A 23,544-nucleotide genomic window follows, 5' to 3' on the forward strand; every position below is an offset into this window, starting at 1 on the left:
ACCCGTCTTAGCTTCAAGTGACCCTCCTGCCTTGGCCTCCCAAAGTGCTGGGATTACAGGTGGAAGCCACTGTGTCCAGCCTGACATATCAATTTAGAAAAAAGAAAAAGAGCATCCTTTTCCAGGTATTGTGAACTACTTGTAGAATGCAGAAATATATAAGATTTTAATTCTTATTATTATAACAACCAACCTAATATTCATGAAGGTCTTACTATGTGTATGACACAGTGCTAACTGCATTAATCTATTGCAGTTATTACTTCCCTTTTGCAGATGGGAAAAATGAGGTTTAGGGGAGTTAAATAACTTGTTCTTGATTACTCAGCTGGAAATTATTAGAGTCTGAATATAGGTCATCTAATTCTGGAGCTTACACTTTTATCCAATATTGAACTATTTAATAACTAAATAAGTCTAGTGCTATTTGAAGCAAAAACAACTTCTTGCCTTGATTTTTGTAATCTAGGCTAATTTTTCCACAATGAAGAGATAAAAAGGTAATTATTTCATATAATTTTGAGGAAACAAATTACTGTGCTATGCATAAATATATCATATTGTAGCAATATTTTATTCGCTAATAGTATGCTCACAAAAACTTTTTGAGGTTTGAGTTCCACCTCTGTCAATTAGTGTCTTTGTGAAAATAGAAGTGGCTTATTTTTCTTTGTTTTGTTGTTAACATCACTGAGCATCTATTTTTCCATAGGTAAATGAATCTAACAAATGAATATAATGACAATATAAATGTCTACTATTTAGTTTCCATAGGGATTAAATGAGATAATGTAGATAAAGTACTTAGGTCAGTGCCCAGCATATTGTAACTGCTCAATAAATGCTTTCAAATAATTTAAAAATTGAACATTAAAATAACAGTAATAATATTCTGTAGTTAGGAAGATTATAAAGAAAAGTCAACCTTAGTCTGCATGAGCTTTTGAGGGTAGAAAGGTATCCTTTAAGAAAATTACATTTAACGTGGTTGACAATGCAAGCTAGTAGTGCTGTATCTAATTTGATTGACCTTAGTTTTTAAAAGAGCTCATCTAAATAAGGGTCTTTCTGTAAAACCTCAGGAGATCCAACTTTTAAAATACTATATTCTATTAAATCAGATGACGGATATCTAAGACAGCACATTTCTTGGCACATAGGCCTCAGAAAATGCTAGAACGTACGCTAGTGAAAGTGTAGTTATTGATTCTATTGCTATTACTATTATCTCGTTCTGTCTGTATCTGTATTTTCTCTGCTTCTCCAAGGCACTAAAATGAGAGCCTCACAATTGCCCAGGGAAGCAAGTCCTTGGACTTGGAAAGGCTGCAGAATCAATTTCAGGGTCAGACAGTTTTGTTTGATTTTTACAATCTAGAGACCGGTCTCATGTCAAACTGCAGAAAGAAACACATTCCAGATTTACACAAGGGTTAGAGAAAGACTGACTGATTGCATTTGCTCAAGTTGACTCTCAGGATGAGAGATGCACTTTTTTGTATTTTTTTAAACATTGATGCCAAACCTTCTTTTAGTAACGTAGAAAAGCACAGCTGTCACTGGCCTCAGGACTGACAAGCAAAATGCAGAGATTCCCTTTTTCCAGCTGAGATCATCTCCAGATAAGAATTACTCAACTGGGAATGGGAAGGTGGAAATTGCACAATCCTGAACTGTCGAATATGGTGGCTTCACATAGCAATTGAGAACTTGAAATGAGGTTAATCTAATTGAGATGTGCTAGAAATGCAAAATATACACTGGATGACAAAGACTGTGTGAGAAACAGAATTTAATGTGATGCAAGATTTCCTAAGACTTACCATCTGTGGCTTACTAGCATTTATTTTTTTAATTTTTAATTTTTGAGGGTACATAATAAGTGTATGTATCTATGGGTCACGTGAGATATTTTGATCCAGGCATGCAATGCATAATAATCACATCAGGGTAAGTAGGGTGTCCATCACCTCAAGCGTTTATCTTTTGTGTTTCAAGCAATCCAAATATACTCTTTTAGTCATTTTAAAATGAACAATTACATTAATTTTTACTATAGTCACCCTGTTGTGCTAGCAAATACTAGGTCTTATTTATTCTTTCTAACTATTTTTCGTACCCATTAACCATCCCCCCGCTACTACCCTTCCCAGCCTCTGGTAACCATTCTTCTACTCTCTATCTCCATGAGTTCAACTGCTTTTAATTTTTAGTTTTCACAGATAAGTGAGAACATGCGATGTTTGTCTTTCCGTGCCTGGCTTATTTCATTTAACATAGGCTAGCATTTATACTGCATATTTTTAACTATAATATAATTAGGTTCTGCAGAGTCTAAAATGGGAAGTCATTTCATCTACTTTATAGATGAGAATAAGTATGGTTAATAGTTATTGTTTGCTTCTTATGTGCCATGTACTGTGCAAAGCATGTTTCATTCATAATTTCATTTAATCTTGCTCTATTAAAAAGTTAGACGCTTAGCTCCATTTTATAGATGAGCTAACAGTCTTGGAGGATTTAAGTAACGTGCTTAAGATTACACAGCTGAAGCCTAGTTATGTAAAGAGGTCAGTTTGGCTTCAAAGATCACACTAATACTAACTTATTTCTATGGTCTCCCATTGAATCATTTGTGGAAAAGCACTGAATTGCACCATATACACACACAAAAAAATTAAACAAAATGTTTTTTTTTTAATTCCTCTAAATCTCTGTGTGGTACAAGGATATCTCCTTGCAGATAAATAGTTCTTCTGAAGTATCTGACCTTATCTGCTTCCTAGAAAATGCAGTCAAGTTGCAAATAAGGTGCAGTGTTTTCTTCTGTTACTGAATAAAACAATTTGGGTCAAATTGTACCTGAAGGTACTTAGAATCCAATTAAACTTGATTCCTTGTTAAATCACTTATGCTAGTAACTGACCTTGTTAAAAGAGTAATTCCCAAGTATTTAAGAATAGAATGTTGAGTTATAAAATACATTTTGCCTTTTATTGTATGTCTTTATTTTTCACACGCACATTGCATTTATTTGAGAGACAGAGCAAGAAAGGACAGAAATGTTGGTGAGAGAAGAGGCCAGAGGCCCAGCCAATGTCCACCTCTTATTTGTTACTGTCTGTCAGGTGTTTCCAGCTCATCTTTTCTGATTTGTGATTATTATTTTTTGGTGGTTCTGGATTTGCCTGCATGTGCTGCCATAGAGGTACTCATATGTCTCAGAACAGACACATTCAAACACACAGGACACATCAAGCTGGAACTGGCCAGCAATTGGGGTAACCCAGGGGCTGTTCTCCACTTTGCATACCTTCTTCTGACCAGTTAAATATAAGTTTCCTAGTTCTGGGAGCAGAAGGGTCAGGCAGTTGCCCTGAATGTTGAGTTCCTTAAGCTGGGTAAACTCCCCAGTTTCCCTAGGCTGCAAGATCAGGTTGTTATCCCTAAAGCTGGGTATCTGCAACTTTGTGAGCTTCTTAATATTTGGTTGCAGGATTTCAAAATCATTGTCACTTACATAAGAGTGCATGGAAGGTGGTAAGGTAGATGAAGTTTCCAGGAAGAGAATTTTCACTCAAATTGTACATCAAGTCCAGAAGGTCAAGAGCTGGGTAGAAAGCAAAATCCTCCAGGCAAAGTATTGAGCCCATTCATGCCCAGGTTCACGTGTTTGAGTTTCTGAAGGCTGCCGATCTGTGTGGGCAGCTCCTCAATCTGGCTATTAAGGAAGTTGAGCACTTCCAAATTCTTCAGTTCTGCTGTGTTTGGTGGCACCACTGTGAGCTTGTTATGGCTGAGGACCAGTTGTATGGTATGGGATAAGGAAAATGTGCCATTGATATACAGCATGTTGTAGATGACCTAGTCACCCTGTCCACTTCCTGGCTCTCCACAAACTTTTTCAGAGTCTTGGACATGTTCGTGAAGAGCAGCACCTAACAGCGTGGGCATGGAATGACAGATTGCGGCAGGATGCACTTTTATTGTACTTCTCAAGCTATTTACATGTATTTGCTAGAAGAGCAACCTTTCTTTTTGAACTTGGCCAAATGTATAAAGCCATGGTTATTTGAATACTTATTTTATGATAGCGTAGTGATAAGGGAGACGGTCAACACATTTTGGTAGAAAGATGCCTGGGAGATAAATCCCTGACTGAAACTTGAACTGTATCCTCATCTGTATGGTACTTCTAAAATACAGATATTGTTTAATAACTGAGAGTAAAGAATCTCCTTGCTGTTCACCAGTTTTATGTGCCTGAAGTAGTGACAATAAATTGACAGTAGTCCACAGAGCAGAAAGGAAGGGAAAACAGCAAACAAAGGCCACTACAAACTCAGCAATAGCACAAAGCAGGCCAAAAATTGTTAACTAGGTCAAAGAATTATGTTCTTGGTTCCTTTCTTCTAGGGATCTATAAGATAGTTCAAATATGTTGTTTCACTTATCTGTACACTCTTTCCCTGGAGGAATAGAGCTTGGTAGAGCTTCCCATTCAGCAAGAGATAAAATGGAAGCAGAAAAGAGAGCACTGACTTGGCCCAAGTCCGTTAACTAGTTTGTAATAGCTGCTCAAAGCACTGAAAATCTCCTTCAAGGGAGTAAGTGGAGAACCCAGTGAATGCTGAGCTATCTAGGAAGCTTTCAAAGAAGAGAATTCAGAATTCACAGGAATGTGTAAGAAACCAATTTGAGACTGTATATTTTAACAAAATTGTCACAAATTTTCATGGTATGTGCTTATAAAAAGAAATGGCAAGGATAATGCTATAGTTAGCCAGCAGTTATGCATGAAGTGTTATTACAGAAATTATTTAACTGTCATGGGAAATGTCCCGACTTAAGACAAAATGAAAGCAAATCAACAATGTAGGACTTCTGTCAACAAAATGAAGGGAAGAAATTTAAGCTCAGATTCTAAGCAATTTATCAAGATAGCCTCTAATTTAAAATATGTCAAACTGAGCACAGAGAAGAACTTTCACAAAATACTCAAGAATTTCAGCTTATTTAAACATAATATACTCTAGCTTTCCTCCTCTGTTAAAGATTTTTATGAAAAAAATTCTTTCAATAAAAGTAATCTTTAAATCCCCCTGATCTGGTGTCATGATTCCTTGTCCTTGGAATTTCCCTCCGCTTTCCCTACTCTGCATTCAGATGCCTGACAGTGTTAACTCCTCACCCGACTCCACCCCTTTATGCGATCCTCTTCAGTATTTCCACAGCATTGAAAGTCTTTACCATATACTAATCTTATACTTATTTATTCTTACATAATCTTAAAAACCTATCTATATTGAAAAATGTGTCATATAATGATACTAGTCAATACCATTTGGGTCCTTGTCAACAATTTGACACCATGCTAAATGTTTTACATGTACCATTTTATTTAATCTTCATGATAACCCATTGAAATAGGCACATTTATCATCCTCATTTTACATCCCTAGAAAAGTAAAAGCTTACCAAATCCTTATGACATTTTATCTTTAGAAAGTGAGACTGGAACAGGACCTTGACTGCCAGGCTAAGAAACATAAATTTCCATATTTTCACACATCAAGCAGATATCTACTGAATGCCGACCATGCCACAGTCTCTGAACAAAAGGCTGAGGACACATAAGTAAGTAGAGTGTAATTTCTGTCTCCAAAGAGTTCCCTGTCTAGTGGATAATTTGGCCAGGGAAACATACAATTGCAATTATTGGATCAAATAAGCTACAATATAAAGTGTGTAGGAGGTACCACAGCACAGAGGATGAAAGGATTAACTCAGAGAAGGCTTTGCAGAAGATGTTTGGGCTGGCTTGTGGAATGGTTAGGAAAGAAGAAAAAGAATGGCAGGTACAAATGCCCATTACAGGAGAGACTGTGCTTACAGAGGCTAAATCAGCTATGCTAGAGGAACAGATGGGACAGGTTTTGGAGACCCTGGCATAACCTGGCTAAATAATCCAGACTTTATTCTATAGGAAATAGAAGGCACTGATGGATTGTTAAGTAACAGGGAACTGCTGTTGAGAGCATGGTGACAGGAGGTGCAATGTTCAGAATAAACCCCAGGTTATCCTTGACTTTCTCTATGAGTTTCCCATTATTCATCTTCCTTGTCCTTGAAGTCTGGACTGTCCTGGCCTCCCTGCTACTCTGGGCTCTTTACACTTTTATTTTTTATGTTAGTTGCTTATTTCCCTTTCAACTACTTTGAGATGTCACCAGTTTATTCTGTTTAGGATTCATTATGTGTATTTAATGTCATTTACACATAAGGAGAGCCAAGGGTGTTTGTGTGCGTGTTAGGAAGAATACAATGAACTAAGATGAATAAGACATAGCTCCTGTTATTTCAATAAAATTGGGGGTTACTAATTTTGATCTTAAAATCAAATATTTGTGACTACTTTATATTTTTCTCACTTGAATACAAAATTAGTTTTGCCCACATGTGACTCTTGATTGACTTGTTAAATATCTGTAGTACGTAGGTTGTAAGAGGGGAAAACACTCATAAAAATTAAACACATGTAAACCATGTATATAAAAAATTCAGCAATAGTTTGGTGTATAGTTGGTGCTTGGAAAAAGTATAAATTGAATCTGAATCTAAAGTGCAGTTGGCTAGCAGAATTTCAGTCCCTGTGATACCTGCAGGACAGGTGTGAAGGGGAAAAAATAAAAGACCTTTCATACCCATTAAATTACATCTTGTAGGCAGATACCTACCAACTTACCTGACCATGGAGATCACCAGCTACTTGCAACTGGCCTGCAGATTGTGTGTGGGAAGATTTCTTGGCTATCAGAAAAAGTCAAGAGTTCATTTTATGCACCCAGCTCAAAAAAAGTTTAACTGTCCACTCATTTTTGTACAATATCTCAAGCCTCATTCAGAATAAAAAAGCCATGTCATGAGTTGGTGACTGCTGCTTGAAGTTTTCTGTAATAGTCCTTGAAAAGAAACTTTGAAATGTGTTAATATTTGAAACTAGAGTGTCCTAATTTTTAAGGCGTCAGTAATAATACCATTATCGCAATTCATTTTTGTCTAACTCTATCTTTTTATTTATTTATTTATTTATTTATTTATTTATTTATTTATTTATTTATTGAGACGGAGTCTTGCTCTTGTCGCCCAGGCTGGAATGCAATGGCATGATCTCAGCTCACTGCAACCTCCATCTCCCGGGTTCAAGCAACTCTCCTGCCTCAGCCTCCTGAGTAGCTGAGATTACAGATGCCCGCCATCAGGCCTGGCTAATTTTTGTATTTTTAGTAGAGATGGTGTTTTGCCATGTTGGCAAGGCTGGTCTCGAACTCCTGACCTAGTGATCCGCCTGCCTCTGCCTCCCAAAGTGCTGGGACTACAGGCGTGAGCCACTGCGCCCGGTCCCAACTTTGTCTTAAGAACAAAATATTCCTTACATGATTTAAGAACTCTTCATTCTATAAAGTAATAAAGCCACATATTTGTCAGTTTAATAATATAAATACAGTTTTCATTTGATTTATCATAATTATTTCTTTACTTTTTTCGTTCAACAATCAAAGTAGTATCTCATATATTAGCTCTGAGAGTCTCCATACAAACTTTACCCAAGGGGACATTTGAATAAAATTCTTAAAGAGAATCTCTCTTAGATTTTCTTGTGCCCATTCAAAATGAGATAAAATCAAAAGTTTGTTGGAAACAGAATGGTTATTTCTACTCCATCCTTCTGTTAGTCAGATTGTAATGGCTCTGGGAATGTTACTGGTTAGTATTTTCATTGATCCTGTTGTGATTAACCTCATCTATCCCTGACCTGGAGGGTAAACCCAATTATAGGAGATTTTGAAAGAACAAATATCAAATTAAATGTGATATAAACAGGCTACAAAACTCTGAAGATACAGATTAGATGCAGACAAATGAGTTATCCAAACAGGACCTACTCATCTCTACATGTAATTTTATCACTTCTCCCTCTGGACTGAAATGCTCACTATATAATTGTGGAGCTTTCTCTCAAATCCCCGTGCATAACTATTCTGATATTTAATTCTTTCTAATATCACATATTTATGCAAAACCTCTAGGACAGTAGAAATATTGAAATTGACCCACAACTGAATTATCTTTTCCATTTATTGGCTATGTGGTCTCAGGAAAGTTACTTAGATAATCCATGCTGTATTTTCCTACAGGATTGCTTATAAGGATTAAACCGGATAGTCAGTGCCTCGGCCAAATTCAAAATAAACTAAGAACTCAATAAATGGCCCCTCTTACCAATAAAATTCCAGATTAGTTTTCAAGATGTCCTACCTTCCCATAAAAATACTGTGATCACATATTCTCTTTCTTAAAGTTTCTTTATTATTTATAACTTTTACACTAAACTTGTTCAAAGCTGGATTTATTTTATTAGAACAACAAATGTCACCTGTTATATTTGCTTATTTGCACCCGTATATTCAGCATAACCAATCACCTCTCACATGAGCAATTACAAAACTCATTACACTTCTAAAGTCAAGGCCATTAAATTTTTCAATATATTACAATTGTGACTTGCTGGAAGATCAGTGATGACTGTTTCTTTTTTTGTCTCATGTTATGAAATCTCAAGAAATCAATCAGTTTTTTTGATTACAAAAAGTTCCTTTATTTGGACACAATATTGAAATAACTTGTCAGAATATTAAGAGCTCAATACTCATTTCTCCTAATTGCTTTGAATAGTAGTACACAGAATCTCATTACAAACTTTGTTCTCTACTGTAATGTAGTTTGAAAATCATATCCCAGCCAAGTTAATATTTGCTTGTTCAACTTTTACAGTAATTACAGTTGTTTTGGGAAAATGGCATGAGTAGAAACCAACTCAAGGGCATAGATGTGAGACCAATGGAGACATACAGTTAGAATTGCAGAACTTGATGAGGGCCTGCTAACTGTCTCATGTTGTAAACTTAAATGGCCATTTCCGAGACAGTGTAACAATGCATATGAAAATTTCACAGAGTTCACAAATTCAGTCCTCATAAGAAAAGCCAATGGGCAGCTCAGAAATAGAATCTCATCTTTCATTTCTATCACTTGTTTTTCTTGGATGAATGTTTACTTCCTGTATGATGAATGTTCATAATTCTTCTTAGTTGTCAGTAGTTATCCAAGTTTCCTAAGCAATATACTTAGAAGATGGAAACCAAGGGAAGAGAGTTGAATATTGTAACTGAAAGAGCTTGCAAAAGTGTTGATCTGATGTGTATTTCATCATCCACATAATTGTTACTGTACTGCTTAGTAATTAGCTGTGAATGATAAGTGGCTCATGTAAATGAGCATATTGCAACTATTACTAATATAGAAATCTTTTGTAAGACCTTAGAATTTACAAACTGTGTTCACATGCATTATCCCATTTAATTAATTTCACCTTTATCTTTTTTTTCCTGCCAACTCCAGCATTTCAGGGATCAGCTGAGGAAAAACAGACAGCATGTGATCATATTACAGAGGGACTCTGCGATTCTCAGCATCTCTGAGGGATGTTTGTAGTTTAATAAATATTGAGGGAGATGTAAAACCTATGCCACCTGGTAAGCCCTGGCTCTACCATGACGTTGCTCTGTGACCTTGCACAACATTCTCAAGTACATAAATATGTACATACATGTACACAAATATATCTGTGTATTAAAGTTTCTGAATCAAAGTTTTCTTCGTAAAAAGGTGAGGACCAGCCTGCCTCATGTCAAGAAAGATTAGACCTCATTATACTTCTTGTTTGTGTCCTTTACCAGTTGCTGCACAGACTGAATACAGTAGGCAGCTCTCATCCAGGAGTTCCACACCCATGGATTCATCCAAATGCAAATCAAAACTATTCAGAAAAATGTTTTCATGAAATTCCAAAAAGCAAAACTTGAATTTGCCATGTGCCAAGTACTACACTGAATCCATGAGAATGAAGTGGTATGTAGGCCTTTTATTTGGTATTATAAGTAACCTAGAGATGTTTTAAGGTATACAGGAGGACGTGTCTGGGTTATATGGAAATATTATGCTATTTTATTTAGAGAATTGAGCATCTGCAAATTTTGGTACCCGCTCTGGGTCCTGGAACCAATCCCCCCATGGATTCCAAGGGACAACTGTATATATAGCAGGGCTACATACTACAAAAGTCAGAATCAAGAAGCATTTGTTTTATTTCTTTTCCATCTCAGTCTTTAACCTACAGGGAAGAGAACACTTCTTTCTCGTGCTGGAAGGTCCAAAGAAGTTACTCTGATTGTTCCTGGTTCATGCCTTTGAGAAATGAGGACAGATAATGAGGTCTAATCTTTCTTGACAAAGGGCAGGCTGGACTTTACCCGTTGCAGTAAAATTCATCCATAAAAACAAAGTGAAATAAGATAGAATAGACTCTGAATAGGAGGGGAGAGAGGGAAAAGGAAGGGTAGAACTGTATCTTACTCTTTACTCATCTAGAAAGGGGAATAGATGTATTGAAGCCAGAATCCAGTAAGCTCACCTCTCTCTTATAGGGCCAATCTGACACAGATTTTCAGGTTATGGCCCCTCTTCCCAAACATTATTTAGGTTTAGACTTTGCCCAAGATTCCACAAATTAAAATTTAATCCAGAATATCAGTTATGAGGAAGAATGTTCTATATGACTCAAAAACAATCCCACATACACATACCCTACACACACACACACACACACACACACACTGCAACTTAATGGGAATTGTGTTTGTCTTTAAATATCTTTCTTTATCAATGTGGAATAATGATATCAGCCCATGTCACAAGATTATGACAAAACTAAACTGAGATAATGAAACATTGCAATTACCAACTGCTAAAGGAATGCTGTTAGATAATATTGCCCATAAATTAAATGTCACCATATGGCCTCCAGATTAGTCCCACAGTGAAAAATTTGGCAATATGTCCTACCAAAGAATAAGCTTTTACAGTGAGAATAAAATTGTGTACCCCACTATTTGGGGACTGGAAATAGTATATTTGTGAAGGTTCATTCATCAGCTGTGAGTCTATAAATAAGTTTAGGTATATGTTTATGTAAACGCTGAAATACACACACACGTACACACACACACACACACACATATCCATCTGAACATTCCCTATGTTTGTTTACATATCTCTCTGTGTCATTGTAATTTTAATATGGTCCTTCAGACATGTGCAGAACTAGCTGTTTCTATCATCCTTTCTCACCTACCCCTACCTCATTTGGTATGAAATGTTATACCTCATCTCAGAGTGCACATTAATCAGATTTACAGTCTTCATATAATGATCATTCCCACCCATTAGGACTTCTGGGTCACCCTGACAGTGAGTTGACTGCCTCTCACTCTGGGGCTGTTTGTCATAGCGCAGTTTTCCTTAGAAGATGCAGTTCTGCCACAACTATTAACTCCAACACTATTGTAAAATAATGTTGAGTGAGAGTTTTGTAGTTTTCATTTTCCAGCTATTTTTCTGTTCCATCATAGATGCCAGTGAATGACCATATTCTAAGAAAGATAAGGGAATACCTAGAGCTAGGTCCTGAGCACAGGGGAATGGGTCCACTCAGGTTGTTGCAAAGAGACTTAGAAGACATCAGGAAGGGCTGGGAGCAGTGGCTCACGCCTGTAATCCCAGCACTTTTGGAGGCCGAGGCGGGCAGATCACCTGAGGTCAGGAGTTCGAGACCAACCTGACCAACATGGAGAAAACCCATCTCTACTAAAAATACAAAATTAGCCGGGTGTGGTGGCACATGCCTGTAATCCCAGCTACCAGGGAGGCTGAGGCAGGAGAATCACTTGAGCCCAGGAGGCGGAGGTTGCGGTGAGCCAAGATCATGCCATTGCACTCCAACCTGGGTAACAAGAGTGAAACACCATCCCCCACAAAAAAAATAAATAACAGAAAGAAGGCCTACAGGTGTGGTGCTTCCCCCAGGCCCTCCTTTCCATAGTATGTTTACTTTTCAGAAGAACCTCTGATGGAATCCAAGTGTTTAGCTACGGGCAGATGATCATCTTCTCCTTGTCTAATGACATGGAAATCAGAACAAGCCAACACAGATGGTGAAATAAAAAGATAAAGCAAATTTGGTTGGTTGAACCTGCATTTTGCAATGCTACAGATTTATGAACACTTTTGGTTAAGCAGCCATTCACTGTGATTCATGGAGATCTAAGGTACCGGTCCTCAAATTCCAAACTTCTGTCTTTCCCAAAGTGGGCCAGTGAATACTTCTTCACCTGTTATACACAAATGTCAATCAACTGCCAATGTTCTCCAGGGACAAGTCAGTTAGTAATATGAGACACTGAATGAAAGAAACAGTTACACTAAACTGTTGCATGTAACTGAACACACCATCTAAGTGCCAGCAGGCATACTGAGGAAGTGACCTTATTCAGCAAATATTTTTTAAGAACTCATGACACTGAAGGATACAAAGATGGATATGAGACAAATTCTGGTTTCTAGAAGCTTACAGTTGAGCACAGACAATCAAACTTGCACATAAATAATCACAAACCAAGGCAGTAGGTAATAAACACCCTCATGAGAGATACACAATGGTTAAGAGCTGAAACGAGGAAGGATCTTTTTAGTGTTCAAGTATTTTAAGAAAGGCTTCATGGAGGAGGTGCCTTTTGAACTTGACCCTGAGAAATGCTTACTGTGTGAAAAGTGCTGTACACACGCCTCATTCCCTTTTTCTGCACCCATAGTGACCTTTTCTCAGATGCATACTCTGCTTCTTCTGTTCCGAGATCTGCACAGGCTGGAAACAGCCTTCTTGACTCAACCTAACCTAACACCTATACCTCAGGGAAGCCATTTGTGACTCCAGAATGAAACCTGATCACCCTACTAGCATAGCAGTTTGCACCTGTCTTTCCCAGCACCAACCAAAATGTGCAACTTTGCATTCATTTGGGTGACCTTTTAATATTATGAACTGCCTACCCGCCTAGACGGCAAGTTCCATAATGGGGGCACCTTGTCTCATTTGTTCAATGTTGTATCCTTACAACTAGCTGAAAGCACCCATAGAAGGCACTCAGTAACATTGGCCATATGTCTAAGTGACTGGCATGAGAAAAAAAGTATACAGATAATAAACACTGAAGGCTAAACAGGAAATAGTTACATAGTAGCAAAAAAATAAAAAAATTAAAATATGGGTATAGTGAAAAGTCAGCCAAGTATAAGAGGCCACACTATTGAATGTGAATGTTTACTTATCCTTCCATGAACTCTTCCTGAATCTCACCAGCCAGGACACATTCCTCCTTCTAAGTACTTTCTGCGTTTGCTATGGAATGATTTCTGTTAACCTTGTTCTGCATTAAACTGTGTGAGGACAGAAAAACTTCTTATTCATGTCTATATCCTCCATAGCCCAGAGCACAATGTTCATAATAGGTTCTTTTTTAAAAAGTGTCTATTGAATTTCCTTTGCTCAATAGGACATGAAGATATTGGAGCAGGTGAGAGCTGTGTTCCAAGTGATACTGTAGGAAATTTTTGGGGGGTTTAAATTTAAGGAGTACAAGTATAATTTTGTTATATAGATATATCGTGTAGTGGTGAAGTCTGGCCTTATAGAGTAGCCATCACCTGAACAATGTACATTATACCCATTAGGTAATTTCTCAACATCTACCCCCAATTCTACTCCCTCACCTTTTAGTCTCCAATGCCTATTATTCTACACTCTATGCCCATGTGTACACATTATTTACTTCCTATGAATAAGTGAGAATGCACAGTATTTTTCTGTTTCTGAGTTGTTTCACTTAAGACAATGACCTCCAGTTCCATCCATGTAGTTGCAAAAGACACAATTTCATTCTTTTCTATGACTGAATAGTATTCCATTGTACATATGTATACCACATTTTCTTTATCCCATCATCTATTGATGAACAGTTAGGTTGATTCCATATCTTTGCTATTATGAATAGTATTGCAATAAACATATGAATGCAGGTATCTTCTTGATATAACAATTTTTTTTTCCTTTGGGTAGATACCCAGTAGTGGGATTGCTGGTTTGAATGGTAGTTCTATTTGTAGTTATTTGAGAAATCTCCAAACTGTTTTCCATAGAGGTTGTACTAACTTATATTCTCAATAATTGTGTATGAGTGTTCCATTTTCTCTGCATCCTCATCGACATCCGTTATTTCTTGTATTTTTAGTAATAGCCATCCTGACTGGTATAAGATGCTAACTCATTGTGGTTTTAATTTGCTCTTTTCTGATGATTAGTGATGTTAAGCATTTTTCATATGCTTGCTGACCATTTGTATATCTTCTTTTGAAAAATACATATTCATGTCCTTTGTCCACTTTTTAATGGGGTTATTTTTGTTGTTTTTGCTGTCACTGAGTTGTAGGAGTGCCTTGTAAATTCCGGATATTAGTTTTCTGTTGGATGCCTAGTTTGCAAGTATTTTCTCCCATTCTGTAGGCTCTCTGTTCACTCTGTCGATTATTTAATCCAATAGGAGTTTATGAAAGAGACTGGGATTTGAAAGACACTTGTGTTGGTTACTAAGATATTGCCTCTTAGCTCTAAACTCGTCCTTCTGTTCTTTGTTTTCTGATGCAGACCTCATGGTTCAGCAGACTACATTTGTTGCACTTGACCAACTGGAAGACTGTTCATACCTGCCAGAAGAAGCCCTGGGGGAGGCAAGAAGGCAAGAGAGGGAGAAGGAACTTACCCCTTCCTGCTTGGCTGTCTTTTTGATTACATTACCCCAGGATTAGAACTTCACCTGGGCAGCAGCAGTTGGTCCCACTTTCCAGCTTTCTCTACACTCCCAGAACAAGCCTCATCATACCGTCAGCACCAGCACCAGTTGGTGGTGCCCCCTGCTCAAAGGTCTCAGCTCCTTGCCAAAGTTTGATAATACCACCTCCTCAGAAGACTGGGTTCCAGTTCAGTGAGGTCTCATCTGAGCTTGCCGGTCCTAAAACCCCACTTTTTCCCTTTAATTTACCCTAAATGTGCAATTGCTTCTTGCAGTTATTGGCTCTGTGTTATTCTAGTATTATTTTTCTAGCACCTCTCCTCAACCTACTTGAACAATTTCTATATTAAATCACTTCTGATAAAATATCTCACATTATCTAGTTTCCTTGCCACACACTGACTACTGATTGTTAGGGACCAGTGAGAAGGCTAATGTAATAGCCCTGCTATTACCTTGCTCAGGAAAAAGGCAACAAACCTCTGAAATCAAGAGATGAGAATAAGAATGAAAGGATATTAACAATAACATCAGCTAACGCTTACTGAGCAATAGGCCCATGTGCTTTTTACGAAATATGTAATTTAATCATTGCAAAATCCCTACAATGTAGTTAGTATCAATAGGCCTATTAACATACAAGGAAACTGAAATATAAAGAAGTTAAATGGCTTGTGCATGATCACCAGAGACTAAATAGTGAAAAAGGCAGAGACCTGTTTCTAGCTAAGCAAAAAGTCAACACTTTAAGCACCTCTGTACTTAACCAGTTTCCCTGCCACCACAATTACTCACAGAAATTACAAGTAATCTATATAAAGTAACGTAATAAGGCGAAAAAATGGTACAGGAGTGCAAGGGAAAGGAATTCATTTTGACAAGTTCTGAGATGTAGCAAAGCTCCATGGGATAAGTTAGCACATACATATTTAATGTACCTTAGGTACTTGAATTCCCAGTTGTTAATTGTTTCATTTTCTTATTTGGTTTTCAAATTACTTTTCTTTGATTTAAGAGGGAAATAAACTAAAAGGTGGAGCTCAACAGACATAATCTACATTTGTGTTTACTGAATACCTGAATTTTGACAACCAAAAACTTGGTGAAACAAAGTGAGATAAAATAGACTTTCTTTCTCAAGGAATCTCTTCTTTCCTTGAGGCTATATTAATCTGCTCTTAATACACAGAAAAATTAAGTTCTTAAAATTATTTAGAGTACCTCAAAAGTATAGCATAAAACTTTATAAAAGATGGACAAATATAAATAATATAGAATATATTTCAGTCTCTGGTGTTTTATGTTCATCAGAGCTATTTCAAAAATTAACTGTCATAAAGTACATAGAATATTTGGTCTAATGCCTATTGCCTCTACTCAGGACAGCCTCCACTTTACATATTTAAATAAAAGGTGAGTAAACTTAGAGACCAGGAACTCAAAAATAAACATGAACTTGAGGAAAATGCAAGATACATGTGAAATATTGAAGCACCATTCTACTAGAAAAAAGAACTCCACTTTTCACCACCACTATCAGAAATAAGGAAAGGAGAGTCAATAAAACAGAGTGTTTAGTAGCAAACGCTCTGGAAAAGATCATCTTGGAGTCAAATCCTGGTGCCACCACTGATTGCGTTACCTTGGGCAAGTTACTTAACCTCCACAGTCTTCTCAGCTTCTTTTTCTACAAAATTAAGATAATAATACTTTTCTATGTTGAAAAGCTAAGGGCAGTATCTGGAACATGCTAAACACTCAATAAATGTAAACTCTCATTTTACCTGGAAAACATGAGGTATAAAGGGATTGTGTGTATGCATGTGCATAAATATATCTGTGTAGTAGTTATGCATTATATTAATAATATATAATATATTAACACTGTATAATAATGCATTATCATTAAGTATCGAATTCTTATATAAACTGCAAGTTTGTTGATATTTCTCTAACTCAGGAAGGGGGCAACTGATACTCAGAATCCAGGAGAAACAGTCTGCTCCCCATTTTCACGCTTCTGAAATGTGTAAGGCAGCAGGTGGAAGATGGTACAGCAGACAAAAGAACCCTTGAGTGGGAGCCATTAGACTCCATGACTTCAAACAAATCCCTTTGACCTTTCTAAGTTGAAGTTTCTTCAATGGATAAATGGAGATATTCTCAACTTCCTTAGAGGAGTTTTGAGGGATTTAGTAAAATCACATAACTTTTGGCAATGTAAGTAAATGAACTTTGCAAAATACTCTGTAAGCTCCTTTCATAATTTCTGCTAATATTGTCTTCAATGGGATGAGTTGGTCGTGAATCCTGCCTCCTCAGAGAAGAACGATGAGACTAAGTCTCCTTTACTAGATGTTGTACATGGAGAGCAAAGCACAAACTTCTTTCCTGGACGGCTGAATTAATCCAGACATTGAAAACATCCAGACACTGAACACATACTCCTGAGAGAGAGAAAGCCAATTAGCATCTCTCACAGGAAAAGGCATTCAGAATGGACATGTTTATTTTCTCTGCCTCCCCTCCAACATACACATATCAGCTATGGAAACTCCCAGAACTACACAGGGGTACAACCAAGGCCATATTGGGTAAAAGCCTGGCTTTATATGGAAAGTTGAAGAGGGAAATATGCATATCAATTTCAAATAGGTGATTTTCAAGCCCAAATCTCACTCTTGAATTCTGATATGCAACTTGTCATTCTTGCCTGTGAAACCAAAATTTCAAAAAGAAGCCCCAAATGTAAGTCAACTATGAAATTTGGGTACAAATGCCATATTCTCTCTGCAATATACTCTCAAGCCTATCCAGTGTAATGGAATGAAAAGAAAGCAGACTTTGACTCAGACCAAACTTAATTTCAGTCCAGGTTCTGTTACTGTGAGGCCCTAAATAAGTCACTAAATCATCCTTGCTGTAGCATTGTCTTCAGTAAAATAATGGTCATATAATGTCTACTTTCCAGAGCTATTCCAAGAATTAACTGTCATATGGTACACATCATATTTGCTTTAGTGTCTATTGCATCTACTCAGGACTGCCTACAAGAAGTGATGACCTGAGGCTTCCAATAGTCAGACAGAAATTGAACATATTCAACCTCTTATTCCTCTGTGGTGTGTGATAGTTATTCTGATTACAAAAGCCCTCCATATCAGGAACGTGATATTAATTCACAATATATGTGCTTAGCAAGTCAAATTCTCTAGGAAGAAAATGATATTTTTATCCAGAAAAACATAAAACAAAGCAAAATGTTACACTTTTGAACAGTCAAAACAATTGCTCCAGAAAGCTGGAGCAGAGGAAAAAGGAATCCTATTTTGGTGTTCACATGGCTATAAGGAAGATGCTGAAATCAGCACATTCTCCTGAGTGCATGGACCACTCAAGGCATAGAACATTCTGTTCATGCTGCCCTAAAGGCCAATTGAAAGGCTTTGCAAGGTAAACAGGTCTTAGAAAGTTTTTGTTTTTGAGGATTTTTCTGGAAAAAGTTATTTATTTACTTATTATTTGGAGAGAGGCACCCTTTCCAGTAAAGTGGTCTCTTGTAAATTAGCCCTTTAACAAATGCATCTACCAGTCACCCCCAACAGCTTTTCTGTGCAGGAAGCCAACAAAAAGGAAAGTTAGTAAGTCAAGCCACAAAAGTATACATATAATTCAAGTATACATATAATTCAAGGGCATTTCTGAAAATGTATAAAGCAGGATAGGAGGCCTATCCTTAAAGGTTACTGTTCTTTTTCTAAAATGAAAATTTTGGTGGTGGGAGAAGAGTGCCATTGTGCTCTGAAACTCTACTTTTGGAAGAACTAGGGTAGCAGTCTCATAGCTATTGCCCTAAAATTGAAGGGCTATCTTTCCAGGGGTGATTATGTTCCTATAGGATGCAAGCTCAGTCCTGTGACTCACTCCATCGCCAGACCTTCAGTAAGGCTCTGGAAAATAGGATCTGTCCAACTGACAAGTGACCAGTTGATCAGAGCTGCTAAATGCACCATGACAAAGTCTTCATTTTCTAGCAGCACATAGAAAGAATGGCCTTGCTAATTCTGGCCCTGGGTTGAAGCACTAGCTCTGCTCTCTCTACCCCTTACAAGTAATGTGACGTAAGGAAGTGACAAACTTCTGGTCCCCCATTTCTTCATCTGTAAGATATGTGGCACATATACACCATGGAATATTATGCAGCCATAAAAAATGATGAGTTCATGTCCTTTGTAGGGACATGGATGAAATTGGAAATCATCATTCTCAGTAAACTATTGCAAGGACGAAAAACCAAACACCGCATGTTCTCACTCATAGGTGGGAATTGAACAATGAGAACACATGGACACAGGAAGGGGAACATCACACTCTGGGGACTGTTGTGGGGTGGGGGGAGGGGGGAGGGATAGCATTAGGAGATATACCTAATGCTAAATGATGAGTTAATGGGTACAGCACAGCAGCATGGCACATGTGTACATATGTAACTAACCTGCACACTGTGCACATGTACCCTAAAACTTAAAGTATAATAATAATAAAATAAAAAAATAAAAAAATAAAGTGTCTCTGGGTCTTATCAGAAAGTCCAATCCCTAGTATATGATTAAAATAGATTTTACATCATCCTTTGATATTCAACTTAATTACTACATCAGTTGTTCACATGATTTTTCCTTAGAGATATTTGATTCTATGTAATGTTTTCAAACTGATTTTTTAATATTACATCACTATATGATATTTACTATATCAAGGTATCTCTACGCATCTTTTCTAACTAATTTTCAAGTGCTTACACTGATTTATTTTTATTAGTGTATTTCTCTTAATGTTTTTCTTCCAAAGAAAATTCTGATTTGGACCACTGAAACCCAATGATCATTTACAATGTTTTAAAATATTTTGTCCGGGCACGGTGGCTCATGTCTGTAATCCTAGCACTTTGGGAGGCCGAGGTGGGCAGATCACCTGGTGTCAGGAGTTCAAGAACAGCCTGGCCAACATGACGAAACCCCATCTCTACTAAAAAAAAACAAAATTAACTGGACATGGTGGTGGGTGCCTGTAATCCCAGCTATTTGGGAGGCTGAGGAAGGAGAATTGCTTGAACCTGGGGGCGGAGGTTGCGGTGAGCTGAGATCACACCACTGCGCTCCAGCCTGGGTGACAGAGTGAGACTCTGTCTCAAATATGTATGTGTGTGTGTGTGTGTGTGTATATATATAGATATAGTTTTATTTTAAAATTGAAAAATAGTTTGTGATATCTTAAAGAGAATTAAATTCTAAAGATACGTTTTATTTAGTTTTTCTGTTAGAAAAATGCAATAACACTGGAGACAAAAATTAAATATTATTATCTTCTCCAAAAAGTAAGAATGTATTTATACTTTCACTGTTTATATTAAAAAGCAAATAAGATCCGTCATGCCCAGTAAGATGAGAATTTTTAAATAAATTTCCAGCGAAGTTTTCTAGGTTAGCAGTAATTGCTAATCATTGAGTTGAAAGAGTAAAAGAGGCTGATCAGTTTTCCATCAAGCAGAGACAAGGGGCATTTCTCACAAATAAGGCATGGTTTTGGCAGATGTCACTGACAGCTCACACAGGAGAGCCATCTTAAACTGAATAGGCCTGTTTGATGATTGCTGTGAAGACTAGCAGTGAACATTTAACTCTTAGAAAATCTTGAGATTTAAATAAAGTGGTAGTGCCATGTAAAACATATTGTATTATTCATATTAAAAGAATTAAAGCAAACATTGCACGGAAACTTGGGAAGTCCTTGAGAGAAAAGTATAGAGGAGGATGTATCTTCCTAAAATTTTAATGTTGGACAGAAAATAGTATTTTGTTAATATCTTACATTTATGTCCCTTGTGGAATAGCTTTCTCTGGGTATATTCTTGACTGCCCCATATTTGCAAACAAACCAATCTTAACCAGGTTTCAAACCAATTTTAACCCGGTTGAAACAGCATCCATTCCCTGGGGCTTACTTTATTCCCTTCTTTCCCTGGTTGGAATTAATCTCTCTATCCTATAAAGGGCCAAAATACTCTTGCAAGAAGCTCCACCGCACAGGCTGTGTGACCTTGGGTGAAATACTTAACTTCTCTGAACTTTAATTGTAAAATAGAGTTTCAAGTTCCCTATTTTAAAAAGGAGGATAATAATAGTACCTTCTTTATAGACTTACTATAGTGATTAAATGAGGTCATATTTACAGCATATGCTCCATAATCTGTTCCTGCTTGGAAGACAGCCCGTCCATTGTGAGTGCTGGATAGGTGTTTGTTAGGTAATGAAATAAAGTACATCTCAAATGTTACTCACTGTCTTTATCCTCTCTTGTAGCCTGGAAGCTTTTCCCAGTTAAAGACAATATCTTCAAACCCCCATATTTAGTAAACTATTACTGGTTTTGGTAGCAGTTATAAATATCTGCTCGTTAAAAAAAAAAAAAGTGATGTTTTGCTACCAATGAGTCATTTAAAAATATTGGCCTGAAAGAACCAACATTGAAGATATTCATATTTTTTCATACTTTCCTAGGCTATTATTAGGTCTCAATTACATCATCAGTGCTTATGACACACCATAGGCACTTAATAAACAGGTGCCAAGTGAATAAAATCTAGTGAGCAAATAACTCTTTATCTCAAATTACTAAAATGAATAATATTTTACAGGGAATAATTCTGTTTCTACATTATCACGTTTACTAAAAATGTTTGTCAAGTAGATGTTATATACAATTTGAATAAAAGTTTTTAAACGTCTTTGGAAGACATGCTTACCATAAGGCCCTACATTAATTAACGTACCAGTCAATCAACAGCTGTCAATTAAACCCCTAGTAGTGCTCCTCAATGTGCTAACGGCGGAGTGTATTTCAAAAGAAGTATAAGATACATCCTCAGTGGATTTACAGACTAAATGGAACAAGGACATAGCTAACACTGTGGTTTCAAACCATTTGATCAGCACTCTGAGTGAAGTAGCTTGAGAGAGGTCAGAGCACCAGGAACTGGACTAGTTAAGGTCACATCTTAGAAGAGGCTGATGGATGGGAAGAATTCACACAGATGACACATGAGAAGAGAAGGCACCTGACACCTCATGGCTCATACTGCTTTGCTCATACTCAACACACTAAACTGAACTGAACTCCTCTGACTGCAAAACCAATAGCCAGGAAGCCAAACCTGCAATGTCCAGTGGCAGCGGGAGAGGCTCAGGAGACAGGATCAATTACAACAGGGCTTCTTAGGGGAAAGTGGTCCCCACACTGGTGATTCAGCTCACATGCCCACAGACTGACTGGGCCAGCTTGCCTTCCATTGTCCGCCATCCCTCGCCTGGCTCTCCTGACTGCACCCTGACCTATTCCCAATCCTTTGGTCTTTCTTTTTTGGATAGATTACTATGGATTTCTGTTGCTCCATTTGACTTAAACATTAGTTTCCAAATAAAATATAAGCCAATTCTCTGCACATTTTGAAGTGGCTCACACAAGGCTGTAATGTTTAAAAATTGATATTCCTCAGAGGGTTTTGTATATTTTTCCCCCAACTTCAGAAATAATTAGGGGAGTTATATTAAACAGGTCTAAAAGAAGGTACCTTTCTTTTAGGCATTTTTTTTCCCTCTCATTCCCCAAACATTCCATTACTATTTTATCCCTTCTGAGCCTAGCCAGAAACTTGGCCTCCTTTGACTCCCAAACATACCAAGTTATTAAAAATACCCTTCAGCCAATATTAAGGAAGGGTCAGTAAAATGAACTCAGCATGGGGCTTAAGCAGAGCACAATGATTTCTTTGACTTAGTGAAGGAAATGAATGAGGATGATTTTGGACGGCCAGTTTCTTTCACTAATCTGTTGCTGGACTCTATCGGACATGAATGTTTCTCCCTGTCAGATTTCCTAATATTTCTCCATTGTGCTGTCACCGACATGAGAGTTAACTGGCATGAGAAGAGCTCATCTCACTCAAAAAAAAAAAGTCAACATTCCACAGAAAGTTATGGGACCTTCAGTTAGTATTAAGAGGGAAGTGAAATTAGAAGCTTAGCACTCACAAGATTTATACAGGAAAAGAAAGGCAGACACACTATTTTCAGGCTGCTGCTAATTGAGTCTTATTTGGATTGGAGCCTTCTGAAAGGAATCAACACATCAGGAATGGGTAAGCTAACAGGGAGGAGACAGCTGCTGAATATAATTCTGGAGAGAGCAGCCCTGCTGCTTAGGTCTCAGATAACATAGAGGTTCAGTGTGTAATTGACTATGCAACAAGAAGAACATTGTTTTGTAAAAGAAGGTACGTTTGCTGGGGTCCACAGAAACAGTTATGGTTCTTACCTCTGAAGGAGAACTGTGTTTAACTGTGGCTTTTAGATTTAACTTACTAAATTTGTATTTGCTGCAAAAGTAAACCACACTCAAGAGTAAAGCAAAATTCATCAGTAAGGCTATAATTTTGCAGAGAGAAATAAGAAGGGTGTATAATATTTAAATCGGAACTCAGCATCCCGGCAAAGAGCTTCTTAATCAAAACAAAAGAGAAAAAATCATTAAATACAGTAACCCACTGAGATTCACATGAAGGTAGGTCCCGCAACTTTCATAAATCCCGAATTTATGATACCACTATAATATACTATTACTCCACAAGAAGTAGATGTGAATAACTCCCAAGGATTACTGTGTATGATACAGAAAACCAAAG

General features: G+C 37.3%; 1 protein-coding gene and 1 pseudogene across 3 annotated transcripts in view; both read right to left on the minus strand.

Annotated features, from left to right (window-relative positions):
• The window catches only part of PRKG1 (protein kinase cGMP-dependent 1), a 1,413,735-nt gene that overhangs the window by 965,241 nt on the left and 424,950 nt on the right, over positions 1–23,544 (minus strand). The gene's annotated exons all lie outside the window — the stretch shown is intronic.
• LOC129525182 (ras suppressor protein 1-like) lies at positions 2,910–4,330 on the minus strand (annotated as a pseudogene).

The sequence above is a fragment of the Gorilla gorilla genome, chromosome 8 (genome assembly GCF_029281585.2).
Source record: "Gorilla gorilla gorilla isolate KB3781 chromosome 8, NHGRI_mGorGor1-v2.1_pri, whole genome shotgun sequence".
NCBI lineage: Eukaryota > Metazoa > Chordata > Mammalia > Primates > Hominidae > Gorilla > Gorilla gorilla.